The sequence below is a fragment of the Globicephala melas genome, chromosome 3 (genome assembly GCF_963455315.2).
Source record: "Globicephala melas chromosome 3, mGloMel1.2, whole genome shotgun sequence".
Taxonomy (NCBI): Eukaryota; Metazoa; Chordata; class Mammalia; order Artiodactyla; family Delphinidae; genus Globicephala; species Globicephala melas.
In genome coordinates, this window is record NC_083316.1 from 134,800,739 (window position 1) to 134,809,204 (window position 8,466).

Sequence of the window (8,466 nt, forward strand, 5' to 3'; positions counted from 1 at the left end):
GAAGACCCAACACAGCCAAAAATAAATAAATAAATAAAATTTAAAAAAACCCCACAACACTATGTTAAGTGAAAGAAGCCAGACGCAAATCCACACACTGTATGATTCCATTTATATTAAATGTCCATTGTAGGCAAACCGGTTGAGACAGAGAGCAAATTAGTGGTTGCCAAGGGCTAGAGGAAGAGGGAAATGGAACACCGAACAAATATTGGATCACTTTGCAGGGTAATGGAAATTTTCGAGGTTAGATAGTGATGACGGTTGTGAATATACTAAAATTCACTGAATTGTACAGTTTAAAATGGTGAATTTTATGGTGTTAAGAAAACGTAAAATAAATATTCGTTCAAACAAAATAAAATAAAATTAGTGTAAATCCAAAGAGCTGAGATATGGATGGAGAGGATGAAAATGAATGATTTGCTTACAGATAAAATGTGACTATTACTAAAGAATAGAGTGGATGAATAAATATTGAATTAACTAGAATGTTAAGAAGAGAAAAAGAATAATATTGAGACCTGTCAGGAAGAGAATTAACACCCTTAACTATCAGTATAGAAGATACTTCAGGAGTGGCTGTTTGACCTACAGGGAGGCCTTCTTCCCTGAGAACCCTCCCCAGTAGCCAAGGCAGGCTTAGGCAGAACCTGATGCCATTGAAGGAGTTGACTGGTGCAGAGACAGACATGTCACCTAAGTTACGCCACCACAAGATCTGATCCCAGGATTTGGGGATTTGAAGTTGAGTGATAGAGACTGGGAGTCAGAGTCATATTAATAGCAGTACTCTAATGATAAGGTCTGTGGATTTATTGTGAAAGATCTTAAACTTGTCTTGGTACCTGGTTCAGCAACATTTAATTAATACCCTGTCAGGTACTGTGCCCTTGTAATACTTCCCTTCTTCCCCACCCCAGTCCCCACTTTTTTAACACAAGCTAGCCTGATTAAGTTTCTATTAGTTAACACCATAAATAATATTTCAAAACAAATCACTTGAGGTAATACTTATACAGCATCAAGAAAAAAATGTATCACTTTGATGTTATCAATGAAATTTTAAATACTAAATGTAAATTCTCTATGAAATTTATTTCACTACGAATAATGAAGCTCTGGAAATTCCAGGAAGGATAAACACAGACCTGAGAGAAGTAATAAAAGCTATCAATGAAAAAGAATATGATTTTTCCATTTGGCTTTATGAAAATGCACTACGTGATCTTTATATTTCTAATTTTGAAAGTGAAAGGTTGATGGAAACCATGACACAAATAGGTCCATAAGCTGTTGTTTGAGAACTATTGAATTAAAACTTAGAGTTTTTTTTTTTTTTTTTTTGTGGTACGCGGGCCTCTCACTGTTGTGGCCTCTCCCGTTTTGGAACACAGGCTCTGGACGCGCAGGCTCAGCGGCCATGGCTCACGGGCCCAGCCGCTCCGCGGCATGTGGGATCCTCCTGGACCGGGGCACGAACCCGTGTCCCCTGCATCGGCAGGCGGACTCTCAACCACTGCGCCACCAGGGAAGCCCTTAATGATTTTTTTTGATGTGGACCAGTATTTTTTAAAGTCTTTATTGAATTTGTTACAATATTGCTTCTGTTTTCTGTTCTTTCGGCCTCGAGGGATGTGGGATCTTAGCTCCCCGACCAGGGATCAAACCTGCACCCCCTACATTGGAAGGCAAAGTCTTAACCACTGGACTGCCAGGGAAGTCCCCTAGATATATATTTTTAAAATAAATATACTTATTTATTTATATTTGGCTGCATTGGGTTTTCGCTGCTGCATGCGGGCTTTCTCTAGTTGGAGTGAGCGGGGGCTACTCTTCGCTGTGGTGCACAGGCTTCTCATTGCGGTGGCTTCTCTTGTTGCAGAGCATGGGCTCTAGGCACGCGGGCTTCAGTAGTTGTGGCACATGGGTTCAGTAGTTGTGGCTTGCGGGCTCTACATGCAGGCTCAGTAGTTGTGGTGCACAGGCTTAGTTGCTCCGTGGCATGAGGGATCTTCCTGGACCAGGGCTTGAACCCGTATCCCCTGCATTGGCAGGCAGATTCTTAACCACTGTGCCACCAGGGAAGCCCTAGAGATTTAAAATATATAATTTAAAAGCATCTTTTGGTTATTCGATTAGCTCATTTTTATAAACAGGTGTTGAGGTCAGGGGAAATTGATTACCTCAAAGTCAGGATAATTTTAGGCAAGCCTGCCTCTAGAACCCCATCTAATGCTTTTTGGACATTAACACATTGCTAAAGAAATGTTTCCTGACAATTAGAAGTATAATGAATAAAACAATGGTAAACTATTCATTACAGATAGCTTATTGGTGATCAAAACTTGCTTTGTCACATTGTAAATGTTTAGATTCTAACAGTCTAGACATTTCATTAATATTTATTGAAGTTGGGAGACATTAATTTATCCACTTATGAGTCACTGTGGATATAAAAAACAAATAAATGAAATTGCCCTCATAATGTGCAATACTGCAACATAATAACAATTTGATGTTCTTGTTTACGATTTCAAATTGAATGTTGATTAGGTTGCAGTATATCATACTAAATTTTTCATCTCAGAAATAGTTCATTAGTCTAGAATGTGTGGGTAGGGAAATTTGTAATTATTTCTCACATGATTAAGAAGATATTGTCTCCTATGCACATGACTTTGGATATAAACCAGAAGCACAGGTTTTACAGCTAACACTCTGCATGTGTAACTGCCTGCAGGGATAGTGTACTGTATATCTAGAATTTTTTTTAAGAGGATAGATCCCATGTTATGTTCTAAATCCAATTTAAAAAATTAAGCCTATTTTTAATATATATATATGTGTATATGTTTTGTTTATATATGTATGTGTGTGGAGATATATATATATATATATACACTCTGTTTTCAAAATGAAAATTTTAAAAATCCCTTTTTTCTTGATTTTAAAAGTAATACAGAGACTTCCTGTTCCGGGATGAGGCAGAGTAGTTGCATTTCTCCCCATTCCTTCTGCCAAGTACAGCTAAAAACCCTGGATGCTATAAAACAAATATAAGAAGACTGAAAGGTGGAGAGAAGGCAGATTGTCTAGTTACCTGGAAAGACAAGGGAGTGAGTTCTCTAGTTACCTGGAAAGACAAGGCAGTGAGTTCTCTGAGTTTTCTTTTTACTTCATAGTTGGGGTGCTAGAGATACTGACAACCTGGAAATGTCAGTGGGCTCAGACAAAAGCCTGTTCTCTCTAGACAAAGAACCAGGAAAGCCACAGCCTAGCAAGGGAGAAAACATTTAGTTAATAACCACTTGTGCAGAAAGGAGTCAACGTGGGAGGCCTGAGCCTGTTGTCGCCAGAAAGTCCTGTTTGCGAGGTTGGCCCTTGGCTGGCATCTGGGAACTTCACTGATATTTTTCTGCACTAATATTAAACCTTCCCTAAATGAGAAGAGTGTCTCACTGTGCCTAGATTGTTCATGGAAACCACGTGGTTTATGCTGCTCACCTGCTTTCCTTTTGGGAGTGTGAAATTGATATTAGCAAGTGAGTACCTACATGACCAGACCTCCAAAAACCTTGGGTAAAGAATCTCTAAAGAGCTTCCCAGGAGAAAACCCTTCATATGTGTTGTCACAATTCACTGATTGAAAAACTGAGCACACCATGGGCCATTCCACTTAGAGAGAACTCTTAGAATCTTGTGCTTTGTTTCCTCTAGGCTTCATTCCTTGAAACTTTTCCCTTTGCTGATTTTGCTTTGTAACCTTCTGCTGTAAATCTCAACTGTGAATACTACAATAAATTGAGTCCTGTGAGTCCTCCTGGTGAATCATTGAACAAAGGAGTGTTCTTGGAGACCACTGACACATTGCCATACTCCAACCAAATATCACAAGAAAAAGTGGTGGTTCCACCACCTCTGTCAGCAGTAGCCCAGTGGGAAGTCTAGCCTTTCACCCTTGCCAGGCTATAATGAGGTACTCCAACTCCCTTCCAGGATGGTGTCAGAGAAGACTGAGTGGGAAGCCAGAACTTTTACTATCTTCCAGTGGAGGTCATGTGGGGTGTAGTGATGAAGCACCCCTCTACCTCCCAACTTGGGTGGTATCACTGGAGGCTGGTGGAGAACCTGAACCCTCACCCCTGTACAAGAGTAATGGGGTGCCCTTTCCTGCCCACATGGGGTGTCAAAGGAGGCTTAATGAGGAGCTTGGATTTCTACCACAACCACGAAAAGTATGTGAAGAAATAATGTCTAAAAATTCCCAAACTGGCAAAAGACGTAAACATATAGCATAAAAATGTTGAGTGAATCTCAAATAGAATAAACCTAAATAAATCTCCACCAAGACACAGCATAGTCAAACTTCTGAAAGCTAAAGACAAAGACAAAAATTCTTGAAAGCAGCAAGAAAGAAACAATAGCTTATAAACAGCAGGAAAAACAATTTTTTTTTTTTTTTTTTTTTTTGGCGGTACGCGAGCCTCTCGCTGTTGTGGCCTCTCCCGTTGCGGAGCACAGGATCCGGACGCGCAGGCTCAGCGGCCATGGCTCACGAGCCTAGCCGCTCCGTGGCATGTGGTATCTTCCCAGACTGGGGCACGAACCCGTGTCCCCCGCATCAGCAGGTGGACTCTCAACCACTGCGCCACCAGGGAAGCCCAGGAAAAAGCAATTTTATTGACAGATTTCCCTTCTAAAACTATGGAGGCCAGAAAGAAGTCGCACAGTTTTCAAGTGCCAAAAGAAAAGAACTGTCAATCCAGATTCTATAAGCAGTGAGAATATGCTTTAGTAATAAAGGAGAAGTCAAGACATTCTCAAATGAAGCAAGCCTGAAAGAATTTGTTGCTAGCAAACCTATCCTAAGAGAATGACTAAAAGAAATTCTCTAAACAAAAAGGAATCTTGGGACATAAGGAAGAAAGAACAATGGAAAAAATAAAAATATAGGTAAATACAACACTTTCCCTCTTGAAATTTCTAGGTTGTATCTGATGATTGAAGCAAAAATTATAACGTTGTTCAATACGGTTCTCAATGTACGTAGAGGAAATATTTAAGACAATTATAAACTAGAGACAGGAAAGGAACTTAATTAGCGGTGAAGATGTTTATACGTCACTGGAACTAGTAAAATATTACCACCAGTAGACTGCTAAGTTATGTATATATAATAGAGCAATCACTAAAAATTTATACAAAGAGATACACTTTAAAACAATACAGACAAATCAAAATGGAATTCTTAACTCATCTTTGAGTAACCAACAGAAAGACAGGAAAAAGAAAATAGAAAAACCAAAACCAGAAAACAATAAAGTGGCCGACTGAAGCCTTAAAATATCAATAATTGCATTACATACAAATGGTCTATTTCATTTGTAAAAGCCAAAAAGTGGAAACAGGGCTTCCCTGGTGGCGCGGTGGTTGCGAGTCCACCTGCCAATGCAGGGGACATGGGTTCGTGCCCCGGTCCGGGAGGATCCCACATGCCACGGAGTGGCTGGGCCCGTGAGCCATGGCCGCTGAGCCTGCACGTCTGGAGCCTGTGCTCCGCAACGGGAGAGGCCGCGGCAGTGAGAGACCCGCGTACCGCAAAAAAAAAAAAAAAAAAAAAAAAAAAGTGGAAACAACCACAATGTCCAATAGGTGGTTAGACAAACTGTGATAAATCCATACCAGGGAATCCTTCTCAGCCATAAGAGGAAATGGACTACTGATACACACAATAGCTTGAATAAATCTCACAGGCCTTACTCTGAGTGAAAAAGGCCAATCTCAAAAGGCATATACCATATATTTCCGTTTACATAACATCTGGAAATGACGAAATCATAGAGATGGAAACCAGATTAGTGACAAAGGGTTAGGAATGGTGAGAGAAATGGGGGTTGGCTTGAGTATAAAGAGGGAGCACAAGGTGTATCTTTGTGGTGATGGAAGAAGTCTGTACCTTGATTGCAGTGGTAGCTATATGAATCTACATGTGATAAAATGGCATACAATTATATGCACACACATTGTACCAATGTCAATATCCTGGTTTTGATATTGTACTATAATGACATGAGATCATTAGAAAAAAGTGAGTGTACACATAATCTCTTTTTGCAACCTCCTGTGTATACATAATTATTTTAAAATATGTATAAACTGTATACACGTGTATATATCTAAAGCACAGAAAAGATTTTCAAGGATAGGCCTAAAAATTAATACTGGTAAGGATATGTTTATACTATTTTTGTTGTTGTTGTTTTTGGCCATGCCACAGAGCATGTGGGATTTTAGTTCCCCGATCAGGGATTGAACCTGTGCCCTCTGCAATGGAAGCAAGGAGTCTTAACCACTGGATCACCAGGGAAGTCTTGTACTATTTTTTTTAAGTTATTATTATTTTTTGGCTGCGTTGGGTCTTTGTTGCTGTGCACAGGCTTTCTCTAGTTGCGGCGAGCGAGGGCTACCCTTTGTTGTGCTGCATGGGCTTCTCATTGTGGTGGCTTCTCTTGTTGCGGAGCACAGGCTCTAGGTGCGCGGGCTTCAGTAGTTGTGGCACGTGTGCTCAGTAGTTGTGGCTCACGGGCTCTAGAGTGCAGGCTCAGGAGTTGTGGCACATAGGCTTAGTTGCTCTGCGGCATGTGGGATCTTCCCGGACCAGGGCTCGAACCCGTGTCCCCTGCATTGGCAGGCGGATTCTTAACCACTGCACCACCAGGGAAGCCGCCTTGTACTATTTTTAAAAAAAGAGAAAAAGAATGCAAAATTATTGTAAAAAATTCAAATACAGAAAAATATAAACAAGGTGAAACTCACCTGCTCTATGATGCCATCGAGAGATAATTTCTTTCATTCATTTAACAAATACTTACTGAGTGCATCCTATGGTGCCATGAACTGTTAACATTTGCTGTGTATTTCAGAAATTTCCCGCACATCCAGAGTCAATTACAAATTGTAATCATTATAAATCACCGATGTTATTATATGTATAATATGTATTATTATATAATCTCTCTATTCTCTACATTCTATTCATCCATTATTCATCCATTTGCAAATATGTATTGAGTACCTGCTTTAGCCAACATCATGCTATGCTCTGAGGATACAGTGGTGAATAGAGCAGACATGGTCTGTTTCCTCACAAAGCTTACAGTATAGTAAAAGATTGTCACTAAACAAATTGTCTGAAATAGACAATTACCGATTATGTCAAGTTTAGACAAATGCAAACAATGCTTTGAAATGCCCAACTGTGAAAGAAAGGATAGTAGTTATGACGGCAAGATACTGTAGCATGTTTATCATTGATGGAAATGAGCCTGTAGAGAGAAAGAGGTTAAAAATACAAGAGCAAGAGAGAGGGATACTGCATTTATACAGTTTCCTGAGAGGGAAGGAGCCAGAGCACAAATATAAGGGTTGACTTCGGGTAGAAGGAAATTGCCGCATTGAAACAAGCAAAAGAAGTGAGGACAAGTGCAGATATAACTTAGTTTGTAGATTTGGAGGTCTGAAGTTCAGGCAATTCCTCTTTGAGACTTTCTATTTTCTTAACAAAATATGAGACAATGTCATCTGCCAAAAGCAAGGATGTAAACTGGAAGATCTGAGGTTGGAAGAGAGTTGACGTTTTAAGTAGTCGTTTGGGAAAGCAAGATGAATAGAGAAAGGCAGTAGTTCACTGGCCAGGGTGAGTTAAGGGCCTGCAGAGTCTGTTCTATGGGGTAGATTCTAAACATTTTTAGTTAATTGCAGTCAGGGAAAAAAACAAGGGTATAAACATTAAAAGAGAGAAACAAAGTGCTGTAGTGCACTAAATAAAAAAAAAAAAGAAATTAGAAAGAGGATTGTTTTTCAACTGGAAGGACAGGAAGAAAACGGCCTGAGAAAGGGAATGAAGTAAAGAAGTCAGGGGAAGATGAAGATACATGCAGAGGGGTAGTAGCTTTCTGTCTGGGGTGCAGGAATGTCCTTTTGTCTTCCAATCCAAACATGGGCACAGTGGTATCAGCAGTTTACCATCTGATTTTTTTTTTTTTTTTTTTTTTTTTTTTGCGGTACGCGGGCCTCTTACTGTTGTGGTCGCTCCCGTTGCGGAGCACAGGCTCCGGACGCGCAGGCTCAGCGGCCATGGCTCACGGGCCCGGCCGCTCTGCGGCATGTGGGATCTTCCCGGACCGGGGCACGAACCCGTGTCCCCCCCATCGGCAGGCGGACTCTCAACCACTGCGCCACCAGGGAAGCCCGTACCATCTGATTTTTTGAAATTGTTCCACATTTCTTTTAATCACTTAGACGTGACAACCTATCAAAACCCTATGCAGGAATTCCCAGGCACCTTTAGTTGCTGCAGAGAAGTATGAGTGAAGCACAAGTATATCATCCTCCACACATTAGAAAAAGGCTCTAGTGAGCAACAGGAGGCAGACGTTTAATTTTTCTCTTATTGGAAGTTGT

The 8,466-nt window shown here is 40.5% G+C and overlaps 1 long non-coding RNA gene across 1 annotated transcript; it reads right to left on the minus strand.

Annotated features, from left to right (window-relative positions):
• Positions 1-972: 972 nt before the first annotated feature.
• LOC132597117 (uncharacterized) lies at positions 973-8,024 on the minus strand. Its single transcript, XR_009563502.1, has 3 exons — positions 6,471-8,024; positions 3,137-3,277; positions 973-2,091 (listed from the first exon to the last, which is right to left on the minus strand). It is a non-coding gene; the product is annotated as an uncharacterized lncRNA (long non-coding RNA).
• Positions 8,025-8,466: the final 442 nt, after the last annotated feature.